Here is a 12,477-nt window from a genome sequence, read left to right as displayed (position 1 = left end):
CCCGTTAAATCAAAATCACGCAGTGGTCCATTAATAGCAACACGAGTCATTTCATGACTGGGGTGTCCAAATCGTCTAAAGTACTCAGCAGCGGATCCATACCCGAGAAAACTCGCTGGATAACAGGCAACCATATCAACCGAGATCATAGCGTCGCGGTTGTATTCAGTGTTCCATAGTCCACCGTGATAGTATTCCAAACAACTGGATTGTACATCCGGCAGAAATTCCTTGCGCGTTGGTCTCCACGCATTTTTCCTTGCTGCAACATGAGCTACAACCGATGGAATCGTAAAACAATTTGTTAGCAGTTGTTCATCATGCTCTTCAAATTCCATGGCGGTTTTTTTCATCCTGTTGTGAAATGCTTCAGTGCGATATAATTCGCCGTTTGGTCTTACAAACTGATCAAAGGTATCCGCATCGTTTTCAGCGCTGCGAAGTAACCACACTGATACAGGGTCGTTTTTACACAAGTAGGCAATAGCATCAAATAGTTTCCTCTTCGCGAGAAAACCGTCCTTGGAGAATTGTTCTCCCAGGAATTCTTCGGGTATATACTTTACTGTTCTATCCCGTGGAAATATTGTGATCGCGGGCGTCCATGCGTGTTCGTTATGATCAATAATTTTGATTGGGGCTCCCTTCGATTTATACTTCGATTCGTATAATACTTCACCGGTTATCGTTGTAACGGTTATTGGAAATCTCAGCGATGTTTCTAATCTCGCTATGTCGCTGATGGTTGCTCCTCGCTCTTTTACGGTTAGTTCCCACTGGTTGATTTTGCTACGTCGTAAATCAGTCAATTTGTTTCCTCGACATGCATTTGTAAAATGCTCTATTATTCGTTCTGCTACACAATTTATCCCAGTTGTCTGTTTCATCGGTTTCAGTTTTCCGATATCAGGTTTCTTATTTAACGGGTATATTCCATAAACAACTGCTGTTTCAGGATACGCTCGTTCATAGTATGGTCTATCAATTCCGGTTAACAACCCCGGCTTGGAGTCGCGGCTGACAGTGACTGTTTTCTTATCGCTGAGAACCGGTTCAAATTTATCACGTATGATCCAATCGTCTGATTCCACCCGGACAATGAATTTTACTCTGAAGAAATACCTTTTACCGTCAAGTTGTGATATTATCGTTGATGCGCGGTTGTCGTTCATGGTAGCATCAACAACACCATCAATTCGAAATGTTGACCAACTATGAGATGCACCATCACGCTTGAATTCATTGATACAATCGCGTATTTTACTCAACAGGGTTTTATCGTTTATTAACGCTTTTGGTGTGTCCTTGAGGACTCTATCGAGATTGAACTTAATATTTTTCCAGGGTTTAATTACTGCTAATCTCTCAAAATCATCCATATAATTAAAACAAGTATTTAAATAAAAGAATATAGTATAATGAATCAATGCAAATGGTTGATGATTGGGTCGACAACCCCGTGCAATAAATCATGCAGAGGTGAATTCTGCGGGTATCATTTACAAAGCGTTCGTAATGGCTCTCTTGGCCCCCTCCCGTGCTTGGTTTGTCACGTCGGTGTAAGAGGAAAATCGCAGTTGTGTATCAATTGTGGCGGAAAGCGATACAGAGAGTTAAAACGCTATTATGATAAACGAATAAAAAACGCCGTCATCTACTCCACCGCCGACAAAATCATCAAAACTCCTCAAGACTACATTGAAAGGTTTATAATTAAACCAAATAATGAATTAGACAAGTAGTATTATTATACAAATGGACCAAGAATTTCAGCCGCATCCTGTGCTCGTTAATTACGAGGCATCTCGCGACGGCATTGTTAGAAATTGTAGACTGAAGAGGCCGGTTGGTGTTGTTAGTAATAGCGGGTATTTGATGTTTACTGCGGGAGGAAAAAGCTATTATGTTCACAGGATTGTATTTGAAGTATTTAACGGATTAATCGAGAATGGGTTTGTGATTGATCATATTAATAATAATAAGACTGATAATTCTCTTATAAACCTACAGTCCATTACTCAAAGTCAGAATGTCAAAAAAGGTAAAACAGGGAAGCACGCAAAAAAAGCAAAACCCGTAAAGTCATTTGATACAACAACGCACGAAGAAAAAACTTTTCAGTCGATGAATGAAGCCAGTAGATATTTTGATATTTGTATGCCCGCAGTACGATTTGTTGCAGAAAATATAACTAAAACAGCGATCTCAAAAAAGACCGGACACAGAATTCGATTTTCATATATAACATCAAAGGGAGATAACTCGTTTTGTGATGGCGTCGCATGACAAGAGTTACGTCCCTTGAAGTCCAATTAATGTTGCGATTAATTAATCATTTTACGATGAAAACTAATGAAATACACGCTGTTATCTAACAGCTGTATTCTTTTTTTTAATGTTTTATTTGAGTATTTGGTTTCATTTAAATGCCGTGAAACACCATTAATAAGTATTTAAGGATTCAAACGATTCAAGGGAATTCAAATTAACACACACCTTGTGACTGACGCCGCTGTATTAGTCACTTTATATATAAGATGACTCGTTATAAGCCTGGGGCTTTCGAAAGCCAATTCAACTAATCAAAACTAACCCACGCTCTTGACCCGGGCGTGTGGTTGTCTTTTGTTCACAATCATGCAACCGGGTTAATTTAATTGGGTTGCTTTTGATTGGTTGAATTGGCCGTAGAGTTCCGCCCCGCCGTTTTATGTTTGTGCTGTCTTGTGCCGTCCCATCATCCATCAATCATTTCATTGTAAATATATTCATCCTTAATTAAGTACATGTAGTGATATCCCCCAAGCATATCTTCTGGGCGGTCTACGATGACGTTTGTCACCCTAGGCCTCCCTCCCGGAGATGTATGCTTTGGGGTTCCAAGATGTGAATGTCCTTAATTAAGTATATGTATATGCCTGTAATCTGCCACAACACTCGAGTGGAGATCTACGGCATTGTACTGTCCATGTATGCCTGCAATCTGCCACAACACTCGAGTGGAGATCTACGGCATTGTACTGTCCATGTATGCCTGCAATCTGCCACAACACTCGAGTGGAGATCTACGGCATTGTACTGTCCATGTATGCCTGCAATCTGCCACAACACTCGAGTGGAGATCTACGGCATTGTACTGTCCATACAAAAAACGGGGTCAAAAATGACCCCCAATAATTTTATTAAAATTTTTGATATTAGAAATAAGATGTTTTATAAGAATAATGAATATCGAAGACATCAATAATATATTAGCCGAGATTTCAAAATTAAAAAAATCAAGGAATTGAATTATCTGATGGTCTCGACAGTGAAAAAATATTATCCGATTATGAGATTATTAACGAGCAATCAAAACGGGGGCGTTTTACCCTGGCCCGAGAGTATTTTTTTATAAAACGATTACAACATACGATTAATGAGAACCTGTACCACAATGACGCAAATGCATTCATTGGACTATTTACTGCCGTTGAAATAATACGAAAAAAACTCGGACGTGTTTATGAACGACGCCGGGAGATTTCTAGCAAGATCAAAAACATTAGAAGGATTATAGACGAAAACTCCGTGGAGCCCCCGATGGTACACTCGGCGGAAAATTAGAAATTTGCGGATCAATTTGCAATAATGGTAGGTGAATCACTTACTACTCGGCTAGCCAGAGAGCGACTAGCAGCGCTTAGAAAGTTTATACCGTTACGAGACAGAGTGAGAGAGAAACTTCAAACGCGACAACAAATGCAAACTGATTTTGCTGTTGGAAGTGAACAGTTATTTGCCCCGGTAACTAAAGCGACTAAGGATGTTACGGCGGTAACTGTACCCGTTCTTGGTGCGCTTGAAAAGATAGCGGCAGAGACAAAACAAACAAAAAGGTCTTTAGAAACACTCCCTGCAAAAATAGCGGCTGCTACAACACGGAGGCCACCACTCGCTATAACCGAACCACAAGAACCTTATGTTACAATAGCCGACGAGGAAGAACTAGGCGCTACTGCGAAAGAACCAGAAGAAGAAATACCAGAAGAAGAAATACCAGAAGAAGAAATACCGGAAGAAAAAGAGGGGAATATACCACGTATTGTACTCAAGAAGAACACAATAGATCAAATTAGAGACTTCAGCAACAGGGAAGAATTAATTAATTTTACTGCCAACAATTTTGCTAAGAACATACGAGATAAGAAGCATATCAATAGCGGTTACGAGAAAAATATAAAGTCGTTAAAGGACTGGGCAAGAATAGTGTATTTAGCGAGTAAACATAAAGATGCATTACCACATCGTAGTAAATCCGATTACGACGCATTCCACAAGGAAGTTAAGAGTATAACACCAAAAAAAGGAAAAGGATACCCTGTTGGTAAAGAATCCTACGGCGTTACCTGTCCTGGTAGTGTTCTCAGTGATATATCACGGCTGGAAGTACTAATCGGAGGAAAACGAGCCGGAAATAACTCTACGGAAATAATCAATGAGGCCGCTGATATTTGCAAGCGTTTATTTGCAGGCGGTATTATGGACATTAATGCATATCGAACGCTCATAGACGAGCTCGTGGATGATTAATTGGAAAACTGGTGTTTTTAATAAGGATGATCATACACTACAACCATGATAAACCAGTACTCGTCTACGTGGTAAACTCGCGATTGCCTGTTTACCGTGCGTACTATGGAGATGGTCTCGGTAGCACCATTGCGGGGTTATTTACAAGAATGGCTCCAAAAGTAGCGCCGTTAGCCAAACAATTAGGAATGAAGGCTATTGATGTTATTCGTGATAAGGGTATTAGTGCCATTGGAGATGTTGCCGGAAAGGCGCTTTCAGCCGCGCGGGACAAACTAATGTCATTGGTGAAATCCAAGAGATTTTCAAAAAGAAAACAGATGCCATCAACGACAGTGATGCCTGCAAATGTCAGTAAAGTAATAAATAACGCCGTGGAAGAAAAACTAGAGTCGTTGGCGGCGACTCAGTCGTTGGCGACGACTCCGTCGTTGGCGACTTCGCCATCCGCCGATGCGGCAACCAACGCGCTCATGAACGCGATAGCGGGGAGTGGTTTAAATTCTTCGAATTTACGACGAAAAAATCGCAATTGAAAACATCAACATGATAAATAATAGAATGTTTGCGCGTACCGCTGATCCCGCGTTTGATATGGACGCCCCAGTGCGCAGGGATGATTCTGTCCGTGATTATCAATTTTATTCTTATTATGCAGCGCAACCTGACCTACGATCGCGAATTGAACTTCAGGTCCAAGATACCAGTAAATACTTTCTGCCGTGTGAAGCGTTTATCGAAATCGAGGGAGAACTCGTGACAAATGCCGCCGATAATGCACCATACGCAGATGACCATCGTGTTCGAGTTGGCTTCGTCAACAACGGTATCATGGCGTTATTTGAGAGCGCCAGATATCTTATTGACGGGCGAGAAATTGAATCAATAGAACGCGAGGTTGATGTTGCAACGACGATAATTGGGTTGGCGAGATACTCGGATGATTATACAAGATCGGCGGGCCCATCTATAATGTTCGCAAAGGACACCACTAATAACGCTGATCATATTCAGTATATCAACGTGCTAGCGAAGGAAAATATCGCAGGTGATCAGGCTGAAGCAGCCAATCCAGATCGCAGAGCAAAACCAGGCGCTGATTTCAATATTATAAAAAGTCTTAACGGTAATTACAATATGGGATTCGCAGCACGAGTAGGAATGTTGCAAGGACCACGCCGACAGTTTTCATGCGCGATTCCACTCCATCACATATTTGGATTCTGCAGAAATGTCAGGAAGGTTATCTATGGGGCTAAGCATACAATCGCGCTGACGCGAAGGGGCGATGATAACAATGCAATATGGCATGCTGCTGGCGTCGCTGCCGGTAAAGTCATTTTAACTAAAATGGCATTGTGGATGCCGGTGCTGACTCCATCAGTTACCACGGAAGCACGATTGTTAGCATTTATGGAACAGGGAGGGAAATCGTTGTTGAGTTGGCTAGCGGTAACAACTGATGCTAAAGAGGATAACGTCGCCGATACGTTTACATGGCACCTGGCATCAAAACAGGGTGTTTCAGCCCCGCGTCATATATTCATAGCGCTACAGAATAGGGAACGATTGGGCAGTCAAGAACGCAGCCATATGATATTTGATCAATTAGGAATCAGGGATGTTTCGCTGAGAATAAACGGACAACAGGAACCATCCGAGGATATACAGCTTAATTACGGCGACAACCATATCGCACGTGTGTATCATCGATTGCTGTCATATATGGGTCGTGATCAAAACGTCGACACTGGTTTGCAAATATCACAACTTGATTTTAAAAACCTGTATCCGATTTATTATTTTTCGCTGGAACATCTTGATTTAACGAGACAATCCGTCGTTGATATACACTTCCGAGCTCGTATAGCCCCGGCTGGTGCCAATTATAGAGCGGTTGCTGTCATTCTCAGCGATAAATCAATGCTGCTAGAAGGCGTTGGTGGACGAATGAGAATCGTTGATGCGCCAGTGGAAAACATGTAATTGAAAGCACAAAACGCGTTTACAATAAAATGTCGTATAGTGTCGTCAGTGTAGAGTTGACTGATGGTCAAGTCAAGAAATTACGATCAAAGTCGGCTAAACAATGCGGAACCACAATAACGCTGAAGCCGTCGCAGATGGCGGGTGGTAATCATAAGATATCGTTGACGGCGCGTCAAATAAAACATTTCAATGATGCGATGAAGAATAAAAAGGGAGTTCAAATAGATTTTTCAGCCGCAGCAATTAAAAACATGGAAAAGACCGGTGGGATATTTCCGCTGTTAGCTGCGATTCCGGCATTGATTGCCGCGGCGGCCCCAGCAGTGGCTAAGGCGGCTGCGTTGGGGGCCGTTGGTACCGCGGCGGGGATGGCATTGAAGAAGGCAACCGGGAAAGGCTACAAAAAAAAACGACCCGTGGCCGGAAAGGGTCTAAGACTACCGGGAACCCCGTATTCATGGTACTCGGGAAAGGGTCTAAGACTACCGGGAACCGTTTATTAACTCGGGAGTCTATGACTCCTGAGTCAATGACTCCAATGTCTAATTTTGATTTAATAGACGCCGCAAACGCGTTAGCGATAAAAAACTTCAGAGGTGTTTTTATGAGGGATCAATTACCGGCGACCCCAAGGAATATTGAAACCGGCATAATTAACCTCGATGGGTCCTCCGGAGCGGGAACTCATTGGGTTGCATACGCGATTGATCCGCGTGCGATCGTCTATTTTGATTCATACGGGTTAGCCCCGCCGAAAGAGTTCATGCGGTATATCCGGGCGTGTTCAACCCCGGCGTGTTCAGCCCGGGTTTTTTATTCCACGCTGCCAACACAGCAATTAAGTGACCCACCGATATGTGGCCGTGAGGTATTGAACGTACTCGCGGCGATTTCATCATCGCGGAAACCACCTCATGTGGTTGTAAACGAATACACTAGTGGGGTCGTAGAAGCTCAACGGATTTTAGAGAATAACATTTACAATAATAATGATTGATATCTGGGGGCGACCGGTTTCGGCGCTGAAAGAATCCACGGAAACGGCCGCCGCCGACATAAAAAAACTAATTGAGGATGAAATCGCTGATACGTTGAACTTAACCAGTGTTGACCCAGATGAAATAGTTGTATTTCAAGACCGCCAGGGTAAATTGAAATCCAGTAATGTGTCACTAAATGACGTTTTAATACGACAGCGTGATACCGCCGAGGACACTATCGCGCTGTATACCAGCGACGGACGACTCAAACCGGGTGAATCCATCTTGACGATAAATGGAAAAATAAGTACACTTGGCGACAATTATATAACCATGTCAAATTTGTTAAAAGGTTTACGTAGTGAAATTAACTTGCATGAAGAACGGCTCAGGTTGACGCTAACACATTTCGTCGATGTACAAGACATTATCGATAGTTTTTTTCGGGGACCCCCGACGGCAACCGAACTGAATTTTGTAATGATAAAAAATGCTATTTCGGAACTTACGGCGATGTCGGCCAATTTACCCCCGTTGCGAAAAAATGTTAACAGGATCGATGACAACTTTGATAAATTCTTTGGTAAAAAAAAATACCAAGCCGGATGAGATTACAATAACTATAAATGATATCACTGCGTATGGACAGGAAATAAAAACAATCAAAACTGATGTTGCAACAAACAAAAGGAGTGTAGACGCGCATGAACGGGAAATAGAAATAATCGGCGCTAATGTTGCAACGATCATAAATGAATGTAGACTCGCATGGACGGAAAATAGAAACAATCAAAACTGATGTTACGACGATCATAAATAATATGGACGCGCATACACAGGAAATAGGAATAATCAAAACTGATATTGAAGCGAACAAAAAGAGTGCGGACGCGCATACACAGGAAATAGGAACAATCAAAACTGATATTGAAGCGAACAAAAAAAATGTAGACGCGTATTGGCGGGGAATAGGATTAATTAAAACTGATGTTGCAGCGAACAAAAAAGGCATAGACGTGCATACATATGAAATAGAAACAATCAAACTTGATGTTGCAGCGAACAAAAAAAGTATAACCGAGAATACACGGGAAATAGAAACAATCAAAACTAATGTTGCAGCGAACAAGAATAATATAGACGCGCATTGGCGGGAAGTAGGAATAATCAGAACTGATGTTGAAGCGATTAAAGACGGGCTACCGAGAGTAGCAGAGCAACTCGAAAAAATAAAAACCCCTCATGAGAACATCATCAACACAGTATACACAATTCGGCATGGATCATTCGATTGGACTCCTACACAGAATACAGTAAATATCACCGCAACTGTTAAGGGTATTTATCGACTGACACTGGTTTCAATGATGCAGTTTAATATATTATCGTCGAGTTCATCCGGGTTTAACAATACAATATCAACAATTATAGACAAGAACGCAACTGAACTGTTTACAATTTATGCCGTTGATAGAAATCTAGCCGGGGCAAACATCACATGGTATGTGGAATTTGTAGCGAATCTAAGTAATTAAAAACACTAGCTCTTTTAAAATAAAAATGACCACCAAGGAAATTGAATCAGAGGTATCACCGACGTCACATCAATATCGATTCGATACCGCAAAAGAATTTTCCGCGAACTTGAAAACGCTTTCCGAACAATACCGTGCAAAAATAAAAAAATACCGCCGAAAAATAACCGCCATCGACGCGGTCGTGTACTCGGTGTCGGGTATAGTAGCTGGCGCCGGTGTTATTTTATCCACGGTGACCACGATAGCCCCGATCGCTGTTCCAATCGCCGTCTCCGCGATGACAACAGTTGCTGGAGTTGCCAACGCAATCACTACGAAGATATCATCGTGTTTTCAGAAAAAACTCAACGAGTATACAGTAAAACATCAAATAGTATCCGACGCATACTCGAAATTATCCGGGTTGATCTCGTTATCGATTGATAATTTGTTCGTATCCGATGTTGAATTCTCCACGATGGTCCAGTTATATAGCTCCGCGATGTCAAAAATCGAGGATTTTCAACTGGAAGCCGGAACCACCTGGTTGTTGAAATTAGATACTAAAAACAACGAATAATAATAATGTCGCTGAACCCCGAAGGGTCTCAATTACTTCAGCGGATCGCGGAGAACACCACTCCGGTACAAACAAATATGATATCAATAACGTCAACGAAACCCGAATTTAGTGTGAACTTCCCATCGCCGGTTCCAGTGAAGGAAATAGCGCTGGCAAAATTGCGAGTATATCACAGTTGGCCTAATATTCGAGCGGACGCATTTAACGGACAACAACCTAATAACTCGCTGGTTTTTGCACGGACAAATAAACCCAATGGGACCCCAGACTGGGAGGAGGTTACAATACCAACTGGGTCATACCAAATAGAACAAATCAATAAGGAATTTCAACGCAGGATAAAATCGATCACAGGAAAGGAATCAAAAATCGCTATTACGGTTCATGAACCAACGTTATCGTCGACGATTGAAATAAGCACACCGGGGTATATGGTTGATATTTATAACAGTTCAATAAGAACCATACTAGGATGGCCTAAGAATCCACCTCATGAAATCCCCGCAGACTTGCACACAAATACGCGATCGTATCATGAAATTAATCCCAGTTATCGAGATGATTTGTCTATTATAAAAAACACGTTATTACCCAGAAGGTTTATATTTCAAAACAGGAATACCATGCAATGGTATTTTCCGTATAAGGAAACTCCTGAATCATCCGCCATGGTCACAGTTAGTTTAAATGATATTAATAGGTATTTTGCCGAGATTAATCGTATTTACCAATCACAACTAGAACAGCTACGGGAAACAAAAGCACAAAAACACGTTGAGGTGTTAAATCAACTCATATCAGACATGGAATATATCAATGAACAAATCGTCGGGACAATATTCTCTAACAGCGATGATAATAAACAAAAATTCCTAACCGAGTATAATATCACAGAAGCCGATTTACCCTATTTCAAGTTTCCAGGATACAACACGCCAGAACTAAGAAAATCATTAAGAGACTTTCTCAGTTCATCAACTCATATCCTCAGACACGATAACGGAGATGATGGTAGGCATATTGCCCCGTACAACGTAAACATCGCATCGGTGATAGCAATTAATCTAGTGTGTGATGCTATCGAAGGGAGTTACCAGGTGGATACCAAGCAATCAAATCAAGCTCAACAGGGGTATATCCTTTATTCATTTTCACCAACAGCCCCTCCGGGATTTTTAATCGTTGAGAGTCCGATTAATCCGGTCTATATGCGATGCCATGATCGGTTTTTAACGAGAATTAATTTTAGACTTACCGATCAGTCAAATAACCTAATTGATCTACAAGAGGAGGAGTTAGTGATCACTCTGTTTGTAAGATCATAAAGACTTTCATTGTAAATAACCACTTAGCAGCAGGGGGGGCGATGACATCGACGCGGTCGTCGATGTGCTTACCGGACGCTGACGACGCTGGGGATCGGCGCGCAGAAGGTGTTAATTAAACCAAATGACGATTGGACGATCCCCCAACGACGTCGTCGTTTTTTTTTTACCAGGCGCTGACGACACTAGATCGTTGAGTGCAGAAAGTAATAATTAAGCAAAATAACGATTGGACAAAATGTCCGATTCGCCCCCCCCCCCTCTCCCTCGGACACGATATCGTATCGGACTTGGTTAGTTGTAAATAACCACTTAGCAGCAGGGGGGGCAATGACATCGACGCGGGACGCCCGATGATTACCACGGGAAAACACCAACGAGATGTTGTCGCGAAATATAGCGTTTTCGAGCAAAAAACGCTAAGTCTCCATTTGCCAAACGGAGCCTTTATTTTTTTTTTTGTTTGAAAAGTGAGATTTCGAAGGAAGGCTCTATTTGTCGTTTTGAGGCCTCAATCAAAATTTTGTCGGAATATTGTCCGAATCGCCCCCCCTGCTGCTCCATTACACAAAGTTGATAAACAGTCAAAATATACTTTTCAGTCACATGACCTATGTATGAAATTCACGATCCATTACGTGTAATGCAGTTCGCGAAATAAAATGTCCCACTTCGCATACTCGAATGAATCCAGAAAAGAAAGTCGCGTGAGACAAAATCATATAAAATGTCAGTTATTCAGCATGCAGTTATATTAACCTTTGCTTAAATATAAGCATGGGCATCCGCACATGGGGGGGGGGGATCTCCACCCCACCCCGCCCAGATTTTACGCTCTAAATATGTTTTGGGCTACATTCGACACCAGGCCGACCAGTCCAAATGCTAACCTCTTAATGCTAAGCGCCAAGCGAGGCAGCTGTTAGTACCATTTTTGTAAGTCTTTGGTATGACTCGGCCGGGGATCGAACCCACGACCTCCTTTATCCGAGCGTCCGCCTCGGAGGCGGGAGATCGTGGGTTCGATCCCCAGCCGAGTCATATCAAAGACTTACAAAAATGGTACTAACAGCTGCCTCGCTTGCCGCTCAGCGTTGAAGTTAGTGTTAGGACTGGTCGGCCTGGTGTCAGGATAATGTGACTGGGTGGGACATCATGCTACATGTCTGCGACATGATGCCCCAGTACTAGACACCACTATAAACTGGCACACTGCAGACATCGTAGCGATATGACTGAAAAATTGTTAAAGCTACGTTAAAAATCCAAATCACACACACACACACACACACACACACACACACACACACACATCCATAAAACTTAACAGCTGGCCATTACATTTTTGCCTACACCACCCACCATTTTTTTTCTTCAATAGTTTAATATCTTTATTATGAAATATTTACTTTGCAAACTAAAAAGAAAAAATGTCGAAAAGGCTTCCTTATCATTTTATAAACATGCTTCAAGTTATATTATTAAAAATAATAAAATAAAATAAATGTGTT

Source organism: Sinohyriopsis cumingii, chromosome 12 (assembly GCF_028554795.1).
Source record: "Sinohyriopsis cumingii isolate HCF-2022 chromosome 12, ASM2855479v2, whole genome shotgun sequence".
Classification (NCBI taxonomy): Eukaryota; Metazoa; Mollusca; class Bivalvia; order Unionida; family Unionidae; genus Sinohyriopsis; species Sinohyriopsis cumingii.
This window is presented reverse-complemented; position numbering follows the sequence as displayed.